This window comes from Phyllobates terribilis, unplaced genomic scaffold (genome assembly GCF_046119375.1).
Source record: "Phyllobates terribilis strain yellow unplaced genomic scaffold, ASM4611937v1 Scaffold_40__1_contigs__length_11209783, whole genome shotgun sequence".
Lineage (NCBI taxonomy): Eukaryota > Metazoa > Chordata > Amphibia > Anura > Dendrobatidae > Phyllobates > Phyllobates terribilis.
The window spans coordinates 7402844-7425036 of NW_027362800.1; the positions used below are offsets into that span (position 1 = coordinate 7402844).

At 44.1% G+C, this 22193-nt stretch overlaps 7 non-coding genes across 7 annotated transcripts; all 7 read right to left on the reverse strand.

Moving 5' to 3' along the window:
* Positions 1–2926: 2926 nt before the first annotated feature.
* Positions 2927–3123, reverse strand: LOC141185805 (U2 spliceosomal RNA). The gene has a single exon (XR_012260419.1). It is a non-coding gene; the product is annotated as a U2 spliceosomal RNA (small nuclear RNA).
* Positions 3124–9514: 6391 nt separating this feature from the next.
* On the reverse strand, positions 9515–9705 carry LOC141189105 (U2 spliceosomal RNA). Its single transcript, XR_012263176.1, has one exon. It is a non-coding gene; the product is annotated as a U2 spliceosomal RNA (small nuclear RNA).
* Positions 9706–10827: 1122 nt separating this feature from the next.
* On the reverse strand, positions 10828–11018 carry LOC141189107 (U2 spliceosomal RNA). Its single transcript, XR_012263178.1, has one exon. It is a non-coding gene; the product is annotated as a U2 spliceosomal RNA (small nuclear RNA).
* A 1120-nt stretch (positions 11019–12138) lies between these two features.
* On the reverse strand, positions 12139–12322 carry LOC141185834 (U2 spliceosomal RNA). The gene has a single exon (XR_012260440.1). It is a non-coding gene; the product is annotated as a U2 spliceosomal RNA (small nuclear RNA).
* A 6310-nt stretch (positions 12323–18632) lies between these two features.
* Positions 18633–18823, reverse strand: LOC141189108 (U2 spliceosomal RNA). Its single transcript, XR_012263179.1, has one exon. It is a non-coding gene; the product is annotated as a U2 spliceosomal RNA (small nuclear RNA).
* A 1119-nt stretch (positions 18824–19942) lies between these two features.
* Positions 19943–20133, reverse strand: LOC141189109 (U2 spliceosomal RNA). Its single transcript, XR_012263180.1, has one exon. It is a non-coding gene; the product is annotated as a U2 spliceosomal RNA (small nuclear RNA).
* A 1119-nt stretch (positions 20134–21252) lies between these two features.
* Positions 21253–21443, reverse strand: LOC141189110 (U2 spliceosomal RNA). Its single transcript, XR_012263181.1, has one exon. It is a non-coding gene; the product is annotated as a U2 spliceosomal RNA (small nuclear RNA).
* Positions 21444–22193: the final 750 nt, after the last annotated feature.

Sequence of the window (22193 nt, forward strand, 5' to 3'; positions counted from 1 at the left end):
AGTCTAATGTTTTGAAAAAATCAAAGAGAGCAGCCCTGCGGACAGGGCTCTTTAAAGATCTCACATTGAGTGAGAGACACTTAATAGATGGCATTTGTGTCATGGGGGAGGGGAGTCATCCATTATATCCCCTGCAGACCCCGTCAAGCTCTCGAGTGTTGAGGAGAAGCAGAGAATATTCTGGGGGTCCGAACCGGATATCGGATACCCGGAGGAACCGGGTTGCCATATATCGTCCCTGGCAAGGCACACATCAGGCGAGTCTGGATTAAATGCCGGAGGATCGTCCGCTCTCAACTTTTTGCCACACGGCTCAATCACGTCGCTCGTGCAGTCATCCTCCGCTATTGCTGTGTGGCCTCTCACTTCCTGAAGACTCTCCAGGTCAGACATGAAAACCTCACCATCATTGCCACCTGCTGGACAAAGAACCGTGGTCTGCTGGCACGAGTCCCTAGGTATGTCTGGGGTCTTTGACACAGAGCCCCCCACCGCCAACTCATTGGGGGCGCCCTGCTCCAACACACCAGGGACCATCGACGCAGTGGTCTTCTCCCTGACGGGAGAGTCCCTCTGCTCCGGTCTTTGGGTGGTCCGCCCTCCGCCCTTTTTCTGGGACTTCGCCACAGGAGGCTCTCCACGGGGGAGACCCGACTCCTGCTCCATCCTCTCCGTCTCCTTCCTCGCGCCCTTGACCTTCTCCGCCACCTCCTCTGTTGTGGAAACAGAAGGACGAGGCTCAGGTCCTTTACTGGTCTCCGGAACACGAACTGGTCCTTCCCGTGGCATAGGTCCTCCAGCAGCTTCCGCATATGTTCGGGTCTTGGTCTTCAGTGGGCACTCCCGAAATATATGGCCGTCCACGCCACAAAGGTTGCAAGAATCCTTATGGGGGCAATCCTTAAATAAATGTCCTAGTAGACCACAGTTATTACAACGGAATGCCTTGGACTCTGCACAATTGCTCTGGACATGCCCCATTTTCCCACAATTTCGACAGTACATAGGCATGCCAGCATAAAATAAATACCCCCGACTTTTCCCGATAGTGATAGTAGAGGGGGGGTGATGTGTTCCTCCATAGCCCTGGGGATCCTTCCGCAATCGCACAAGAAACCTCCGCTTCCCACCCCAGAAGCCAACAGAGTTCTTCACAGGCCCAATGTATCTCACCTCATCACAGTGACGGCTCAAACAGGTTTGGATGTCCTGCCTCTCCACAAAAGGGTTGGGAAAATACGTTGTTATTTGTACCTCCTCATGGACGAAAAGCAGGGAAAACACCAGGCCATCCATCTCATCTCTCCAACCATGCTCGTTCACCTTCTGGACCAACTGTTGGCAGCATCCTTGGTTCTTAAAAGTGATGGTATAAATACCTTTGAGTTCATTGTCCTGGAAGCAAAAGATGTCATCTCTGTCGAACTCCAGGATCCCAAGGAGGATGGTATTGCAGACGAAGCGGATACCTTTCTGCTCTCTGAAACTTTCCAAGACCTCGATACGGATTGTGTTCCTCATCCGGGGCTCTCCCGATGCAAAAGAAATTGTAGCAGGCATACTTCCACGAAAGCGTACCAACTACAGAAGAAAAGAAAAAAGGCGTGAGCCTTTTTAAGGGATCGCAACACGTTGTAAGGGGACTAAGCCAGCTCCCTAATAGCAGCAGGGGGGTGAAGCCCCACCGTAAGGTGGGACGATCCCCCCAGGCCAAGGAGCCGGGTACCCCAAACACCTATCAGCCAAGACCAGATGCAATGCCTAAACACCACACCCAATCTTAGCCAAAAGGCCGAGAAGCGATAACCAGAATTGGTTTCCGACTACGGTGCCACCCAAGGATTCTGAAAAGTCCATTTGTGGAGATGGCCACCTGGACTCCCGTTAAGAAGACATGCTGTCAACCTCTAGATCCCTCACATGCCTGCACTTTTCGGCTTGCTGCTGCTGCAATCCACGCGTTTTAGATCTGCATAACTCCACCTCTTTTAGCACAGTACCCTCAACCCCCGGCTGTTCCCACCCGCCTCAACACCGTTGGAAGGGAGGAGAACCAATTAAGGCGGGGGGGGGGGGTGGAACGAGCAGCTGTCTACCCTTAGCAGGAGGGTTGCTGATTAATTACCTCTCCTGCTGCTGCTGCTGCTGGCTGTCCAGCAGCAGACTGAAGGTGGCTGCTGCTGTGCGCAGGTATATAAAGGCTCAGAGCCTATTATGACACGCGCAGCCAGCGTTCCATTGCCACATTCCGTCTACTGCAGGCGGGATACCTGGATGGCTGAATGTCACTGAGAAGCTCACAGAGACCGCCATAAGCAACAGTTTAAAAGAATGCCACAGACTAATCAACCAAACTTTTTGGGTTGGTTTCTCTTTTATAGTCTGCAGGCATTAAATGAAAGAAGTCAGTGTTCCAGCAGAGGGAGACAACGTTTCAGAAAAGGCATTGTAGCAAACCAAAAAAGAAATTTTAAGCGCAGCAGAGTAACCAGCTCACATACCTGTTAGCTCAGGTGAGTTTAAAAGGCTGCTGTTGATAACAAGGGCATTTGCTAAATAGATGGTGTGTGTGCAACAATATACTGAAAGGTCAATTATATTGTGCAGCTTATCTCACCACCTGTAGTTATTTAGGTGAAAGCTCCAAAATGCTTGCCTAATATGTCTGTTTATCCAAAAGGAAGTATAGAGGGAGAGCTAGATAGATAGCATTGCATTACATTACATTACATGGCAATGCAATGCACAGTTGCTGAAGTTGAACCAAAATGAGCTTGTCATCTGGCTTCTGCAACTTTTAACATGAAAAATCCAATGAGGAGAAGAAAAGCAAAGCCAAAGAGTCCATCCCAAAATCCGACAAACAAGCAAAATGAACAAAAAGCATTGAATTCAATTCTTTCTGATTTTAGAAACTGCATTAAAGAAGGGGTGCACCGGTCCTGGAGATACTGCAATACCAGGTCAATGCGTGGAGTGGACAGAGCAAGCTCTTTTTCCATCTCCCTGTTCTAAAAATCCATTTAATATATGGTCCCCAGATAGGGGACGTATCAGATATTAAACTGATAAGAACAGATTTTTTTTTAATTTGGCTATCCCCCACATGGGGATAAAAACCGTTTATTTAAAATTTAACAAATTACAGAAATAAAACCATTACATCCACATTACACTTTCGGGACTTCAAAGAAAAATAAAAATTCCATCACAGCAAATTTTACAAGACTTCAAATATTCCATAGGTTAAAAAGCCATTTGCCTGCCAACGTTACATTCTTTTTCCTGTCCAATAAATAGTATATGTACATTTCACTTTTACAAAAGGCTAAAACATCATCTACTGGTAACATTTCATGTTTAAAAACAGCAATATTTCTAGCATTCCAGAGCGCTATCTTGGCACAATTCACTGTCTTCCACGCCATTATTTTTTGGTCCATTGTTGGGCATTCCAGAAGACCATATAACACTGATGCAAAATTAAAGTCCTTGAGGTCCACCATTTTCTCCAGCAGGGGGATTAATCTTCTCCAGAACTCTTTAGCAAAAGCACAAGTCCATAAAAGATGCTTCACTGTCTCTTCTTCTTGACAACCTTCTCTTGGGCAGATGGCAGACCTCACAAAACCTCTTCTGTACTGGAATGCCCGGCAAGGAAGACAGTGGTGTGCGCAGCTCCAAGACATGTCTTTCTGTACATTAAAAAGATAAGGGGCGTTAATCATTTTCCATATGTGTACAGTTTTGTCATCATCATAACGTTCAATATCACACAACGTCACATCAGTACTAATTTGTTTGAGTAGTGTCTTGCTGTTACATAGATCCCCTGTCTGTTTCTTATTCAAATTAAAATCAAGAATAATTTTCTTTAAAATCTCATAATGTTCAGGTAGGTTAAAAGCATAAGGAAAGGATAAAACCGTTTCAAACCAACCAAACCTTCTCATGAGAAAACCAGTGTTAAAACGCATAAAATAGGAAAGGTAATTATCTTTAAAAAGGGTTTTAAAACAGAAACAGAAAAAATGTATTAAAAGAAACTTATCTAAAACAGGGAAATCTTTCCCACCTTTAACCTTTGGCTTTGTCACAGTTTCTCTTTTGAGTTTCTCCATTTTTGAGCCCCAAAAAAAGGTAAAACATACTTTTGTAATTCGTTTCAACAAATTTGTAGGAGGGGGGAACACCAAACTAAGATATAACAGGATAGGTAATATCACCATTTTTACAATCAGAACTTTACCTTCCATTGACAGCTTTCTCATATTCCACATGCAGATTTTCTGATTAATTTTCTGTGCTGCCGCATCCCAGCTATTAAAACCATTATTAGATTCATTAAAATAAACACCTAAAATAGTAATGGAATCTGTAACTGCAATTGGTACATCATGTAAACTCATCCCCCCGACATTTAAAATATTACATTTAGTAAGATTAATTTTAAAACCGGAAACTGTACAAAAAGACTGAATTTGGCTTATCGTTTTTTGTATTGAAGGTACATCACATCCAAACACTGCTACATCATCCATATAGCTTACAACTTTAACTTGTAGACCGTTCCCTCCGGGTAAGGGTACTCCACATATTTGCTTATCCCGGCGTATTGTACATAAAAGGGGTTCTATAGCACATATAAAAAGCAGGGGGGACAAAGGGCAACCCTGCTTCACCCCTGATTTTAAAACTACCTCTTTTGTTTTAAAACCATTAACTAAAATCTTACTCGTACAATCATTATAAAAAGCTTTAAGAGACAATAAAAACCCACCCGGAATGCCCATTTTTTCTAAAACTTTAAAAAGATAAAAATGAGACACGCGGTCAAAAGCTTTCTCAAAATCCACCGCTAGGATTGACATCTTTGTCTTTCTGGTTTTTACATCTTCAATACAATCTTTCACCAGGTTTAAATTGTCCCAGATACTACGCCCAGGTACCCCGCATACCTGATTTGCATGAATTACTTTATGTATCACCTTTTTCAACCGATTTGCACAGATCTTAGCCATAATTTTGTAATCACTATTTAAAAGAGTTATCGGCCTCCAGTTTTTAAGATCCGTTTTGTCACCTTTTTTGTATAGTAGTGATACCTCACCTTTCTTCCATGAGTTGAGTAAAACCTTATTATTAAAAACTTCGGAAAACAAATTAAACAAATCATCTTTTAAAATATCATAAAAACTTATATAAAACTCTATGGGGATACCATCAGGGCCCGGCACTTTACCATTTTTAAAACTCTTCATGGTTTCTAAAATCTCTTCCTCACATAGAGGTTGGGATAAAAAACTTTGGGCATCAGCATCTAGGGTGGACTTGATCTCCCCCAGGAAAGTGTGTATTAAATCATGGTCTATAGTTTTTACATTAAAAAGATCATTAAAATAGACATTTACCTTATCCAATATGACGTTGATATTATTATCTCCATCTATGTTATCAATTATTGTTTTCGCCTGTTTGTTTTTCTTAAAAAAATACCTGGAACAAGTCTCATCCTCTTCTACGTGTTTTACCTTTGAACGAAAAATCAGTTCTTTTCCTTTTTGTTCCAACCACTTTGAAATTTCTCCTTTAAGACTCAATATATCATTACCTACATCCAGACCATTGTCTTTGAATTTGTACAATGTCTGTAACCTGATATTAAGAAAATTATAGATCTCAAACTTTTCTTTAGCTTTTTGTATGCTTTTCTTTATAAAGAAATCTTTAATGCTTATTTTCATTCTATCCCACCAGAAGCTAAAAGAAATATTGGGGTTTTTCCTTTTTCTACAGTTTACATAAAACTCAATAAAATCCGATAAAATTTGTGGATCTTTTAAAAGGGACACATTCAATTTCCAAGATTTCTTACCACATTTCTTCTTTCCATTAATCCTCACTCTAAAAGATAAAACCTTGTGATCTGAGAGAATATTAGTTAAAACTTCACATTTCACTGGCAGTATTTTTTCTGAACCTAAAACAAAATCTATCCTGGAGCTACATGTAGAATTGCTCCAGGTGAAACCAGCGTCTATAGGGCTATCCTTGTTACATTCTTTATACACATCAGTTAATTTACAATCATTTATAATATTGCTTAACATTCCAGACGTTTTGTCATAATTTCTACTCACGGAACCGGAGCGTCGGCTTTCGCCTTTTAAAATACAATTAAAATCACCTGCCAGGATAAAAGGTTCAGAAATGTTAATAAATAAAGGTAAAATTTCCAGCATATCAGCCCTTTCATTTTTATCAGGTGACCCATAAAAATTTAAAAACTGCCATCTTGTCCCATCAATAAAAGCCTTAACTAAAAGAATACGACCCGGTAAAATATCTTGGATAAAATCAATAGACACATTTCCCTTAAAAAGTATAGCTACCCCGGCTGATCCGGTTGCATTTGATCCAGACCAGACCGATGGACCATGTTTCCACTCTTCCTTATATTTTTTGTAAGAAATCTTATGAGGGATATGACATTCTTGTAAAAAGAAAACAGAAGCTGTAAAACAGGTTAAAAAATGTAAAACAGTAGCTCTTCTGGTCTTGGATCCTATGCCTCTCACATTGAGGGAAACACCACTAATGTCAGCCATCATAGCAAATGGTTAGGAAGAAACAAAAACTGGACTTTACCTATCCGATGGACGGATCAGACCACTTGGACTTTCACCAACGCCCTCTTCTGAATCCACCGTTATCAAAGAGTCTTCATCATCGGAGAAGGAACATTCACTTAAATTAAGACCCGACGCTACTGGGGTGTAGCTCGGAAGGATATTGTGAGAAAGGTTACACTGGGTCTCCATAGGCTGACCATTTAGGTCCTCGTCAGGTGGGTCTCCGAGAGGCTCCGCACTCCCCTGCTGACCCGCAGAGGGTCGTAACACAGGGGCAGGCTGCGCACATGGCGGAGCCTCAGAGTCCCCGGAGGCAGCCAGGTTCGGGGCCCCACCTGGGGAAGCAGAGCCCCGGGACCTCGGGATTCCAGAGTCTACACCCCCGTGAGGGGATGTATCCATCTCCTCCCTATTAGCCACCTCCACGGAACCATTCTTTTTCTTATTATGAGACCTCACCAAGTGCCACGTACCGCCCTCGCTCTCGTGAGACCCAGTGGGAATTTTGGGCTCGGTGTCAGCCTTTTGGCGCTCTTTTTTGGCCTTACCGACCGCCCCTTTATGATCTTTCTCAGCCTTCCTTTTAGCCTCCTTATGGTCTTTCAGCCAGCTCCTGGGCTCCTGTGAGTTACCTGTCATTGACTCGGAGGGATTGTTACTAGTCGAAGCGCCCTTATCACCTCCCGAGGCTCCAGGTTGTTGTTCCTCCTCCTGAGGGGTGGTCTGATTGGCCCGTCCATTCCCGGATGTCTTGGACTTCTCCTTTTGTTTTTGTTCATCCTCTCTGAACCTGTGAGGGCAAGAAAAATAGAAATGACCAGGTGTCCGACAAAAAGAGCATTTTTTTTCATTTGGGCACTCCTTTGTGTCATGTTCAGTACTGGCACAATTTCTACAAGTGGCACCACAACTATCCTTAGAGTGCCCATAGAGACCACAATACCTACAGAAAAGTGGCATTCCTGAGAAAAAAAAATCCCCATTAGTTTGCCCTATTTTAAATCGAGCTGGAGGAAGTCTCACACCTCCAGGGAATTTAGGGTCTCTTTCACATTTTACTAAAAACTTCCATTTTGAGGTCCAGATGTTAAACTCATTCAACACTTTCCCAATCAATTTCACACTTTTAAAATAAACTGACAAAAAGGAAATAACCTCTGGTGCTGTTATGAAGGGTGAGAAGATTTTCACAACCACCATTTTTACCTCATCCAGGACGTGCTCGATGATCTGAATCCCTTTTAGACCAGGGCTATTTTCTACCGACTTAACTCTGGACAAAACATCTTTGAAAATACCTTCGCCAGTAAAGGTTACATCATAATCTCCACGTCGAGGATAATCCTGGATAGAAAGGATTTCGTTGGTTCTGACGTGGAGCAGTTTCTCAAGCACGTCCTGGACTACATATCCCAGATTCCGCATATCGGAACCACCAGCCGTAAAGTGGACCCTTATAGTGTTCTTAAGCCTCGCATATAGAGGCACGAGGTTGGGGTCAACCTCCATGGTATGGCGCAACAAAATGCAAATTGCAACCGCCTGCAATCTGCGCCTTCAGAGCTTTGAGATAAAGCACCTGAAGGCTGGGGGATCGCTGCCCGTTACCCTAGGACTAATCCCTCTCCCTAATAGCAGCAGGCAGGTGAAGCCCACCGAAGTGGACGATCCTGCCAGGCCAAGGAGAGGGGTACCTGAGTGCCCTTCAACTGAAACCTCCTGCTGTGAAGCACTTGGTCTCAGCCAAAAGGCCGAGAAGCGATAACCAGAATTGGTTTCCGACTACGGTGCCACCCAAGGATTCTGAAAAGTCCATTTGTGGAGATGGCCACCTGGACTCCCGTTAAGAAGACATGCTGTCAACCTCTAGATCCCTCACATGCCTGCACTTTTCGGCTTGCTGCTGCTGCAATCCACGCGTTTTAGATCTGCATAACTCCACCTCTTTTAGCACAGTACCCTCAACCCCCGGCTGTTCCCACCCGCCTCAACACCGTTGGAAGGGAGGAGAACCAATTAAGGCGGGGGGGGGTGGAACGAGCAGCTGTCTACCCTTAGCAGGAGGGTTGCTGATTAATTACCTCTCCTTCTGCTGCTGCTGCTGGCTGTCCAGCAGCAGACTGAAGGTGGCTGCTGCTGTGCGCAGGTATATAAAGGCTCAGAGCCTATTATGACACGCGCAGCCAGCGTTCCATTGCCACATTCCGTCTACTGCAGGCGGGATACCTGGATGGCTGAATGTCACTGAGAAGCTCACAGAGACCGCCATAAGCAACAGTTTAAAAGAATGCCACAGACTAATCAACCAAACTTTTTGGGTTGGTTTCTCTTTTATAGTCTGCAGGCATTAAAAGAAAGAAGTCAGTGTTCCAGCAGAGGGAGACAACGTTTCAGAAAAGGCATTGTAGCAAACCAAAAAAGAAATTTTAAGCGCAGCAGAGTAACCAGCTCACATACCTGTTAGCTCAGGTGAGTTTAAAAGGCTGCTGTTGATAACAAGGGCATTTGCTAAATAGATGGTGTGTGTGCAACAATATACTGAAAGGTCAATTATATTGTGCAGCTTATCTCACCACCTGTAGTTATTTAGGTGAAAGCTCCAAAATGCTTGCCTAATATGTCTGTTTATCCAAAAGGAAGTATAGAGGGAGAGCTAGATAGATAGCATTGCATTACATTACATTACATGGCAATGCAATGCACAGTTGCTGAAGTTGAACCAAAATGAGCTTGTCATCTGGCTTCTGCAACTTTTAACATGAAAAATCCAATGAGGAGAAGAAAAGCAAAGCCAAAGAGTCCATCCCAAAATCCGACAAACAAGCAAAATGAACAAAAAGCATTGAATTCAATTCTTTCTGATTTTAGAAACTGCATTAAAGAAGGGGTGCACCGGTCCTGGAGATACTGCAATACCAGGTCAATGCGTGGAGTGGACAGAGCAAGCTCTTTTTCCATCTCCCTGTTCTAAAAATCCATTTAATATATGGTCCCCAGATAGGGGACGTATCAGATATTAAACTGATAAGAACAGATACTACACTTGATCTTAGCCAAAAGGCCGAGAAGCGATAACCAGAATTGGTTTCCGACTACGGTGCCACCCAAGGATTCTGAAAAGTCCATTTGTGGAGATGGCCACCTGGACTCCCGTTAAGAAGACATGCTGTCAACCTCTAGATCCCTCACATGCCTGCACTTTTTGGCTTGCTGCTGCTGCAATCCACGCGTTTTAGATCTGCATAACTCCACCTCTTTTAGCACAGTACCCTCAACCCCCGGCTGTTCCCACCCGCCTCAACACCGTTGGAAGGGAGGAGAACCAATTAAGGCGGGGGGGGGGGGTGGAACGAGCAGCTGTCTACCCTTAGCAGGAGGGTTGCTGATTAATTACCTCTCCTGCTGCTGCTGCTGCTGGCTGTCCAGCAGCAGACTGAAGGTGGCTGCTGCTGTGCGCAGGTATATAAAGGCTCAGAGCCTATTATGACACGCGCAGCCAGCGTTCCATTGCCACATTCCGTCTACTGCAGGCGGGATACCTGGATGGCTGAATGTCACTGAGAAGCTCACAGAGACCGCCATAAGCAACAGTTTAAAAGAATGCCACAGACTAATCAACCAAACTTTTTGGGTTGGTTTCTCTTTTATAGTCTGCAGGCATTAAATGAAAGAAGTCAGTGTTCCAGCAGAGGGAGACAACGTTTCAGAAAAGGCATTGTAGCAAACCAAAAAAGAAATTTTAAGCGCAGCAGAGTAACCAGCTCACATACCTGTTAGCTCAGGTGAGTTTAAAAGGCTGCTGTTGATAACAAGGGCATTTGCTAAATAGATGGTGTGTGTGCAACAATATACTGAAAGGTCAATTATATTGTGCAGCTTATCTCACCACCGGTAGTTATTTAGGTGAAAGCTCCAAAATGCTTGCCTAATATGTCTGTTTATCCAAAAGGAAGTATAGAGGGAGAGCTAGATAGATAGCATTGCATTACATTACATTACATGGCAATGCAATGCACAGTTGCTGAAGTTGAACCAAAATGAGCTTGTCATCTGGCTTCTGCAACTTTTAACATGAAAAATCCAATGAGGAGAAGAAAAGCAAAGCCAAAGAGTCCATCCCAAAATCCGACAAACAAGCAAAATGAACAAAAAGCATTGAATTCAATTCTTTCTGATTTTAGAAACTGCATTAAAGAAGGGGTGCACCGGTCCTGGAGATACTGCAATACCAGGTCAATGCGTGGAGTGGACAGAGCAAGCTCTTTTTCCATCTCCCTGTTCTAAAAATCCATTTAATATATGGTCCCCAGATAGGGGACGTATCAGATATTAAACTGATAAGAACAGATACTACACTTGATCTTAGCCAAAAGGCCGAGAAGCGATAACCAGAATTGGTTTCCGACTACGGTGCCACCCAAGGATTCTGAAAAGTCCATTTGTGGAGATGGCCACCTGGACTCCCGTTAAGAAGACATGCTGTCAACCTCTAGATCCCTCACATGCCTGCACTTTTCGGCTTGCTGCTGCTGCAATCCACGCGTTTTAGATCTGCATAACTCCACCTCTTTTAGCACAGTACCCTCAACCCCCGGCTGTTCCCACCCGCCTCAACACCGTTGGAAGGGAGGAGAACCAATTAAGGCGGGGGGGGGGTGGAACGAGCAGCTGTCTACCCTTAGCAGGAGGGTTGCTGATTAATTACCTCTCCTGCTGCTGCTGCTGCTGGCTGTCCAGCAGCAGACTGAAGGTGGCTGCTGCTGTGCGCAGGTATATAAAGGCTCAGAGCCTATTATGACACGCGCAGCCAGCGTTCCATTGCCACATTCCGTCTACTGCAGGCGGGATACCTGGATGGCTGAATGTCACTGAGAAGCTCACAGAGACCGCCATAAGCAACAGTTTAAAAGAATGCCACAGACTAATCAACCAAACTTTTTGGGTTGGTTTCTCTTTTATAGTCTGCAGGCATTAAATGAAAGAAGTCAGTGTTCCAGCAGAGGGAGACAACGTTTCAGAAAAGGCATTGTAGCAAACCAAAAAAGAAATTTTAAGCGCAGCAGAGTAACCAGCTCACATACCTGTTAGCTCAGGTGAGTTTAAAAGGCTGCTGTTGATAACAAGGGCATTTGCTAAATAGATGGTGTGTGTGCAACAATATACTGAAAGGTCAATTATATTGTGCAGCTTATCTCACCACCTGTAGTTATTTAGGTGAAAGCTCCAAAATGCTTGCCTAATATGTCTGTTTATCCAAAAGGAAGTATAGAGGGAGAGCTAGATAGATAGCATTGCATTACATTACATTACATGGCAATGCAATGCACAGTTGCTGAAGTTGAACCAAAATGAGCTTGTCATCTGGCTTCTGCAACTTTTAACATGAAAAATCCAATGAGGAGAAGAAAAGCAAAGCCAAAGAGTCCATCCCAAAATCCGACAAACAAGCAAAATGAACAAAAAGCATTGAATTCAATTCTTTCTGATTTTAGAAACTGCATTAAAGAAGGGGTGCACCGGTCCTGGAGATACTGCAATACCAGGTCAATGCGTGGAGTGGACAGAGCAAGCTCTTTTTCCATCTCCCTGTTCTAAAAATCCATTTAATATATGGTCCCCAGATAGGGGACGTATCAGATATTAAACTGATAAGAACAGATAAGGTTTCAACATAATTTTATTGTACATAAGTCAGATTACAAGACAATCAATGCGAAACCTTTCAAGTACAAAAAAACCCATAAAAACATTTGACAATTATACATTACAGAGAATAATCAATATAAAATAGAATTCCACATATAAAAGCACCATCTACGGTTCGCTTCCTTCTTGCCCATATCTTTTACATTTTTTAAATAATAAACATACATTTCACTAAAAGCCAGTTTAATACAATCAAGCACAGAAATAAAATCACGATTAAACAATAAAATATTCCTTGCTTTCCAAATTGCATTCTTGGCACAGTTTATTATACACCAGCAGATTTCAGATTGGTATGCAGTAGGGCAATTAAAAAGTCCGTATAAAACATATTCATAATAAAAGTCCTTTAAACCGCAAACCCACTTTAAAAGAATCCCAAATTTCCCCCAGAGTTCTTGTGCAAAGGTGCAGTTCCAAAAAAGGTGCATAACGGTCTCATCACAATGGCAAGAGTCTCTTGGGCATTTTGCCCGTGCCACCAGGCCTCTCCGGTGTTGGAATTCTCTGGTTGGGAGGCACTGGTGGACGGACATCCAGGCAAGGTCTTTATGGACATTGGCGAGGAACTTCCCGAAGACATTCCTCCACACACGTTTGGATCTGTTCCATGAGTAGTTGCAAACTGGGGATGTCTCTTCTTCTCTCCTCAAATGGACAAATAGCTTCTTCCGGTCCAGAAGGATGTCAGCTCCAAGGTCTTTTAAATTATGAGTCTTTGCAACTTTTTCTAAAATAATAAGGTGCTTTGGTGGACACAATAAAACAGGCGCTGATAAGGATGGCCTAAACCATCTCTTAAAGATAAAACCACACGTGTATTTTAAAAACAGGCCAAAAGTACTATCAGACTTAAAAGCTTTAAAACAAAAACAGAAAAAATTTACATATAAAAACAGGCGAAGATCGGGAACATCTTTTCCTCCATTCTGCTTTCTCTTATACATTTCTGATCGTTTAAGCTTTTCCATTTTAGAGCCCCATATAAACATAAAAATACAACGAGTTAGTTTTTTTAGCATTAAGTCAGAGGGAGGATACACCATGGCAATATATAAAATCATAGGTAATAAAACAGATTTAATAACAAGGACTTTCCCTTCGATCGAAAGATTCCTCAGGGTCCAAAAGGAAAGTTTCTTTGCCATTTTATCTTGAACCTCTCCCCAACTCACAAGCCCATCATTATTTGCATCAAATACAACCCCTAAAATTTTCACATTGTCATATTTCACATTAACAGTCGGTAAGTCATTTCTATCCCAGGCACCCATAATCAAACACTCAGTTTTATTAAAATTCATTTTAAAACCAGAAGCTTGACTAAAAAGATTGGTGCACAATACTACTCTCCGGAGTGAAGCAGGATCAGTGCAAATAGCCGTCACGTCATCCATATATCCAAGCACTTTAACCTGAGCCCCTCCCCCTCCTGGGACAGGAACCCCCCGGACTACCTTGTCTTTCCGGATCATGCATAAAAGGGGTTCCATAGCGCAAATAAACAGAATTGGGGATAATGGACATCCCTGCTTCACTCCGGATTCCAGTGGGATAAAATCAGTTAAAAAACCATTGACAGAGATTTGTGAAAACATATTATTATATAAACTCTTAATGCGAGATAAAAACCAGTCTGGGATTGCCATTTGTTTTAAAACTTTAAAAAGATATTCATGAGAAACCCTGTCAAACGCTTTCTCGAAGTCTAGCGCCAACAGGGCCAGCCCTTGATCCCTGTCTTTACTGTACCATATTACGTCTCTGATCGCATTTAGGGTCTCTGTAATACTCCTCCCTGGTACACCACATACTTGTTCGGGTTGTATTAACACATTAATAACAGTTTTAAAACGACATGCAATAATCTTAGCTAAAGCCTTGTAATCCATGTTAAGGAGGGTGATAGGTCTCCAATTTTTGAGGTCGTCCCGAGCGCCCTTCTTCTTGTATATTAAGGACACTATCCCCCTCCTCCATGACTTGGGTAACTTATCACACAAAAAAACCTCTTTAAAAAGTGCTAAAAGATCCTCTTTTAAAATATCCCAAAAGGATAAATAAAATTCCACAGGAAGGCCATCAGCTCCTGGGGCTTTCCCTCTTGAAAAACTTTTAAAAACACTAAAAAGTTCTTCTAAAGTAATATCTTTTGTTAAAAACCCCTGATCTGCAGAATTTAGCCTAAAATCCAGGACATTAAGAGCATCTTGTAAAAACACATTATTAACACTTTTTTTGCTAAAAAGGTTTCTATAAAAATTAAAAGCTACCCTCTTCATACCTTGTATTGTGCTATCTCCATCTAGGCAGGTAATCGTTTCTTTCCTCTCCACCACTTTTTTGAAAAAGAAACGTGTACACTTTTCCCCTTCTTCTAAAAATTGCACCTTAGAATTAAATATTATTTCCTTCCCTTTTTGTTCAAGGTATGACTGTATCTCATTTTTAAGGCTTACAATATCATCATGCACCTCTAAGCCTATCTCTTTGAATTTAAGGAGAGTCTGCAGTCTAGTATTCAAATTTGCATAGCCCTGCTTCTTCTGCCTCGCCTTCCTCTTCCCAGCCCTGATAAAAAAATGTTGGATCTTGTCTTTAATCCCTTCCCACCAGGACAGCATTTTAAAATATGGGGGTTTGAGCTGCCTCCATTGTTGGTACTTTTTGATAAAATCTGACCTTACCAGGGGGTCTTCCAATAGGTGTACCCCCAGGCGCCACAACCCTCTATTCACCTTTAGTTCCCCCTGGTATTCTATCTCTAATTTTAATATGTTATGGTCAGAAAATAAATTAGGAATTAAAACAAAATATACAGGGCTAAAAGTTTCAGATAAAAAGATAAAATCGATCCTGGAGGTCACTCCCCGACCGGACCACGTAAATCCCGGGTCCGTCGGCGATAGCGACCTCCAGGCATCGCGCAACTTAAAATCTGTCTGCAAATTACTTAATAAAAAACATGATTTATCTAATTTACGGATTGGGTCACCTCCTCCTCGGCGCTCATTTACACTGAGGCAATTAAAGTCCCCAGCTACCAAAAGAGGAGATGACCCTACACAGAACAACGGTAAAATCTCAAACAATTGTATCCGCTCTTGTTTATCTGGAGGGGCATACACATTTATAACACGAAAGTTAAAATTATTAAAACATAAATGTACTAATATAGCTCTGCCGGGCACAATCTCAGTGACAGAGGAGATTATAAAAGCATTACCTCGGCAGAGCAGACCCACACCAGCTGATTTATTCTCATTAGAGCCGGACCAAATGGAGGGCCCTAGTTTCCAGTCTTTCTTTAGCTCATTATACCGTAGTCCGTGTTGCAGACCGCATTCCTGTAGGAAACAAATATCAAAGTCTAATGTTTTGAAAAAATCAAAGAGAGCAGCCCTGCGGACAGGGCTCTTTAAAGATCTCACATTGAGTGAGAGACACTTAATAGATGGCATTTGTGTTATGGGGGAGGGGAGTCATCCATTATATCCCCTGCAGACCCCGTCAAGCTCTCGAGTGTTGAGGAGAAGCAGAGAATATTCTGGGGGTCCGAACCGGATATCGGATACCCGGAGGAACCGGGTTGCCATATATCGTCCCTGGCAAGGCACACATCAGGCGAGTCTGGATTAAATGCCGGAGGATCGTCCGCTCTCAACTTTTTGCCACACAGCTCAATCACGTCGCTCGTGCAGTCATCCTCCGCTATTGCTGTGTGGCCTCTCACTTCCTGAAGACTCTCCAGGTCAGACATGAAAACCTCACCATCATTGCCACCTGCTGGACAAAGAACCGTGGTCTGCTGGCACGAGTCCCTAGGTATGTCTGGGGTCTTCGACACAGAGCCCCCCACCGCCAACTCATTGGGGGCGCCCTGCTCCAACACACCAGGGACCATCGACGCAGTGGTCTTCTCCCTGACGGGAGAGTCCCTCTGCTCCGGTCTTTGGGTGGTCCGCCCTCCGCCCTTTTTCTGGGACTTCGCCACAGGAGGCTCTCCACGGGGGAGACCCGACTCCTGCTCCATCCTCTCTGTCTCCTTCCTCGCGCCCTTGACCTTCTCCGCCACCTCCTCTGTTGTGGAAACAGAAGGACGAGGCTCAGGTCCTTTACTGGTCTCCGGAACACGAACTGGTCCTTCCCGTGGCATAGGTCCTCCAGCAGCTTCCGCATATGTTCGGGTCTTGGTCTTCAGTGGGCACTCCCGAAATATATGGCCGTCCACGCCACAAAGGTTGCAAGAATCCTTATGGGGGCAATCCTTAAATAAATGTCCTAGTAGACCACAGTTATTACAACGGAATGCCTTGGACTCTGCACAATTGCTCTGGACATGCCCCATTTTCCCACAATTTCGACAGTACATAGGCATGCCAGCATAAAATAAATACCCCCGACTTTTCCCGATAGTGATAGTAGAGGGGGGGTGATGTGTTCCTCCATAGCCCTGGGGATCCTTCCGCAACCGCACAAGAAACCTCCGCTTCCCACCCCAGAAGCCAACAGAGTTCTTCACAGGCCCAATGTATCTCACCTCATCACAGTGACGGCTCAAACAGGTTTGGATGTCCTGCCTCTCCACAAAAGGGTTGGGAAAATACGTTGTTATTTGTACCTCCTCATGGACGAAAAGCAGGGAAAACACCAGGCCATCCATCTCATCTCTCCAACCATGCTCGTTCACCTTCTGGACCAACTGTTGGCAGCATCCTTGGTTCTTAAAAGTGATGGTATAAATACCTTTGAGTTCATTGTCCTGGAAGCAAAAGATGTCATCTCTGTCGAACTCCAGGATCCCAAGGAGGATGGTATTGCAGACGAAGCGGATACCTTTCTGCTCTCTGAAACTTTCCAAGACCTCGATACGGATTGTGTTCCTCATCCGGGGCTCTCCCGATGCAAAAGAAATTGTAGCAGGCATCCTTCCACGAAAGCGTACCAACTACAGAAGAAAAGAAAAAAGGCGTGAGCCTTTTTAAGGGATCGCAACACGTTGTAAGGGGACTAAGCCAGCTCCCTAATAGCAGCAGGGGGGTGAAGCCCCACCGTAAGGTGGGACGATCCCCCCAGGCCAAGGAGCCGGGTACCCCAAACACCTATCAGCCAAGACCAGATGCAATGCCTAAACACCACACCCAATCTTAGCCAAAAGGCCGAGAAGCGATAACCAGAATTGGTTTCCGACTACGGTGCCACCCAAGGATTCTGAAAAGTCCATTTGTGGAGATGGCCACCTGGACTCCCGTTAAGAAGACATGCTGTCAACCTCTAGATCCCTCACATGCCTGCACTTTTCGGCTTGCTGCTGCTGCAATCCATGCGTTTTAGATCTGCATAACTCCACCTCTTTTAGCACAGTACCCTCAACCCCCGGCTGTTCCCACCCGCCTCAACACCGTTGGAAGGGAGGAGAACCAATTAAGGCGGGGGGGGGGGGGTGGAACGAGCAGCTGTCTACCCTTAGCAGGAGGGTTGCTGATTAATTACCTCTCCTGCTGCTGCTGCTGCTGGCTGTCCAGCAGCAGATTGAAGGTGGCTGCTGCTGTGCGCAGGTATATAAAGGCTCAGTGCCTATTATGACACGCGCAGCCAGCGTTCCATTGCCACATTCCGTCTACTGCAGGCGGGATACCTGGATGGCTGAATGTCACTGAGAAGCTCACAGAGACCGCCATAAGCAACAGTTTAAAAGAATGCCACAGACTAATCAACCAAACTTTTTGGGTTGGTTTCTCTTTTATAGTCTGCAGGCATTAAATGAAAGAAGTCAGTGTTCCAGCAGAGGGAGACAACGTTTCAGAAAAGGCATTGTAGCAAACCAAAAAAGAAATTTTAAGCGCAGCAGAGTAACCAGCTCACATACCTGTTAGCTCAGGTGAGTTTAAAAGGCTGCTGTTGATAACAAGGGCATTTGCTAAATAGATGGTGTGTGTGCAACAATATACTGAAAGGTCAATTATATTGTGCAGCTTATCTCACCACCTGTAGTTATTTAGGTGAAAGCTCCAAAATGCTTGCCTAATATGTCTGTTTATCCAAAAGGAAGTATAGAGGGAGAGCTAGATAGATAGCATTGCATTACATTACATTACATGGCAATGCAATGCACAGTTGCTGAAGTTGAACCAAAATGAGCTTGTCATCTGGCTTCTGCAACTTTTAACATGAAAAATCCAATGAGGAGAAGAAAAGCAAAGCCAAAGAGTCCATCCCAAAATCCGACAAACAAGCAAAATGAACAAAAAGCATTGAATTCAATTCTTTCTGATTTTAGAAACTGCATTAAAGAAGGGGTGCACCGGTCCTGGAGATACTGCAATACCAGGTCAATGCGTGGAGTGGACAGAGCAAGCTCTTTTTCCATCTCCCTGTTCTAAAAATCCATTTAATATATGGTCCCCAGATAGGGGACGTATCAGATATTAAACTGATAAGAACAGATACTACACTTGATCTTAGCCAAAAGGCCGAGAAGCGATAACCAGAATTGGTTTCCGACTACGGTGCCACCCAAGGATTCTGAAAAGTCCATTTGTGGAGATGGCCACCTGGACTCCCGTTAAGAAGACATGCTGTCAACCTCTAGATCCCTCACATGCCTGCACTTTTCGGCTTGCTGCTGCTGCAATCCACGCGTTTTAGATCTGCATAACTCCACCTCTTTTAGCACAGTACCCTCAACCCCCGGCTGTTCCCACCCGCCTCAACACCGTTGGAAGGGAGGAGAACCAATTAAGGCGGGGGGGGGTGGAACGAGCAGCTGTCTACCCTTAGCAGGAGGGTTGCTGATTAATTACCTCTCCTGCTGCTGCTGCTGCTGGCTGTCCAGCAGCAGACTGAAGGTGGCTGCTGCTGTGCGCAGGTATATAAAGGCTCAGAGCCTATTATGACACGCGCAGCCAGTGTTCCATTGCCACATTCCGTCTACTGCAGGCGGGATACCTGGATGGCTGAATGTCACTGAGAAGCTCACAGAGACCGCCATAAGCAACAGTTTAAAAGAATGCCACAGACTAATCAACCAAACTTTTTGGGTTGGTTTCTCTTTTATAGTCTGCAGGCATTAAATGAAAGAAGTCAGTGTTCCAGCAGAGGGAGACCATGTTTCAGAAAAGGCATTGTAGCAAACCAAAAAAGAAATTTTAAGCGCAGCAGAGTAACCAGCTCACATACCTGTTAGCTCAGGTGAGTTTAAAAGGCTGCTGTTGATAACAAGGGCATTTGCTAAATAGATGGTGTGTGTGCAACAATATACTGAAAGGTCAATTATATTGTGCAGCTTATCTCACCACCTGTAGTTATTTAGGTGAAAGCTCCAAAATGCTTGCCTAATATGTCTGTTTATCCAAAAGGAAGTATAGAGGGAGAGCTAGATAGATAGCATTGCATTACATTACATTACATGGCAATGCAATGCACAGTTGCTGAAGTTGAACCAAAATGAGCTTGTCATCTGGCTTCTGCAACTTTTAACATGAAAAATCCAATGAGGAGAAGAAAAGCAAAGCCAAAGAGTCCATCCCAAAATCCGACAAACAAGCAAAATGAACAAAAAGCATTGAATTCAATTCTTTCTGATTTTAGAAACTGCATTAAAGAAGGGGTGCACCGGTCCTGGAGATACTGCAATACCAGGTCAATGCGTGGAGTGGACAGAGCAAGCTCTTTTTCCATCTCCCTGTTCTAAAAATCCATTTAATATATGGTCCCCAGATAGGGGACGTATCAGATATTAAACTGATAAGAACAGATACTACACTTGATCTTAGCCAAAAGGCCGAGAAGCGATAACCAGAATTGGTTTCCGACTACGGTGCCACCCAAGGATTCTGAAAAGTCCATTTGTGGAGATGGCCACCTGGACTCCCGTTAAGAAGACATGCTGTCAACCCCTAGATCCCTCACATGCCTGCACTTTTCGGCTTGCTGCTGCTGCAATCCACGCGTTTTAGATCTGCATAACTCCACCTCTTTTAGCACAGTACCCTCAACCCCCGGCTGTTCCCACCCGCCTCAACACCGTTGGAAGGGAGGAGAACCAATTAAGGCGGGGGGGGGTGGAACGAGCAGCTGTCTACCCTTAGCAGGAGGGTTGCTGATTAATTACCTCTCCTGCTGCTGCTGCTGCTGGCTGTCCAGCAGCAGACTGAAGGTGGCTGCTGCTGTGCGCAGGTATATAAAGGCTCAGAGCCTATTATGACACGCGCAGCCAGCGTTCCATTGCCACATTCCGTCTACTGCAGGCGGGATACCTGGATGGCTGAATGTCACTGAGAAGCTCACAGAGACCGCCATAAGCAACAGTTTAAAAGAATGCCACAGACTAATCAACCAAACTTTTTGGGTTGGTTTCTCTTTTATAGTCTGCAGGCATTAAAAGAAAGAAGTCAGTGTTCCAGCAGAGGGAGACAACGTTTCAGAAAAGGCATTGTAGCAAACCAAAAAAGAAATTTTAAGCGCAGCAGAGTAACCAGCTCACATACCTGTTAGCTCAGGTGAGTTTAAAAGGCTGCTGTTGATAACAAGGGCATTTGCTAAATAGATGGTGTGTGTGCAACAATATACTGAAAGGTCAATTATATTGTGCAGCTTATCTCACCACCTGTAGTTATTTAGGTGAAAGCTCCAAAATGCTTGCCTAATATGTCTGTTTATCCAAAAGGAAGTATAGAGGGAGAGCTAGATAGATAGCATTGCATTACATTACATTACATGGCAATGCAATGCACAGTTGCTGAAGTTGAACCAAAATGAGCTTGTCATCTGGCTTCTGCAACTTTTAACATGAAAAATCCAATGAGGAGAAGAAAAGCAAAGCCAAAGAGTCCATCCCAAAATCCGACAAACAAGCAAAATGAACAAAAAGCATTGAATTCAATTCTTTCTGATTTTAGAAACTGCATTAAAGAAGGGGTGCACCGGTCCTGGAGATACTGCAATACCAGGTCAATGCGTGGAGTGGACAGAGCAAGCTCTTTTTCCATCTCCCTGTTCTAAAAATCCATTTAATATATGGTCCCCAGATAGGGGACGTATCAGATATTAAACTGATAAGAACAGATACTACACTTGATCTTAGCCAAAAGGCCGAGAAGCGATAACCAGAATTGGTTTCCGACTACGGTGCCACCCAAGGATTCTGAAAAGTCCATTTGTGGAGATGGCCACCTGGACTCCCGTTAAGAAGACATGCTGTCAACCTCTAGATCCCTCACATGCCTGCACTTTTTGGCTTGCTGCTGCTGCAATCCACGCGTTTTAGATCTGCATAACTCCACCTCTTTTAGCACAGTACCCTCAACCCCCGGCTGTTCCCACCCGCCTCAACACCGTTGGAAGGGAGGAGAACCAATTAAGGCGGGGGGGGGGGGTGGAACGAGCAGCTGTCTACCCTTAGCAGGAGGGTTGCTGATTAATTACCTCTCCTGCTGCTGCTGCTGCTGGCTGTCCAGCAGCAGACTGAAGGTGGCTGCTGCTGTGCGCAGGTATATAAAGGCTCAGAGCCTATTATGACACGCGCAGCCAGCGTTCCATTGCCACATTCCGTCTACTGCAGGCGGGATACCTGGATGGCTGAATGTCACTGAGAAGCTCACAGAGACCGCCATAAGCAACAGTTTAAAAGAATGCCACAGACTAATCAACCAAACTTTTTGGGTTGGTTTCTCTTTTATAGTCTGCAGGCATTAAATGAAAGAAGTCAGTGTTCCAGCAGAGGGAGACAACGTTTCAGAAAAGGCATTGTAGCAAACCAAAAAAGAAATTTTAAGCGCAGCAGAGTAACCAGCTCACATACCTGTTAGCTCAGGTGAGTTTAAAAGGCTGCTGTTGATAACAAGGGCATTTGCT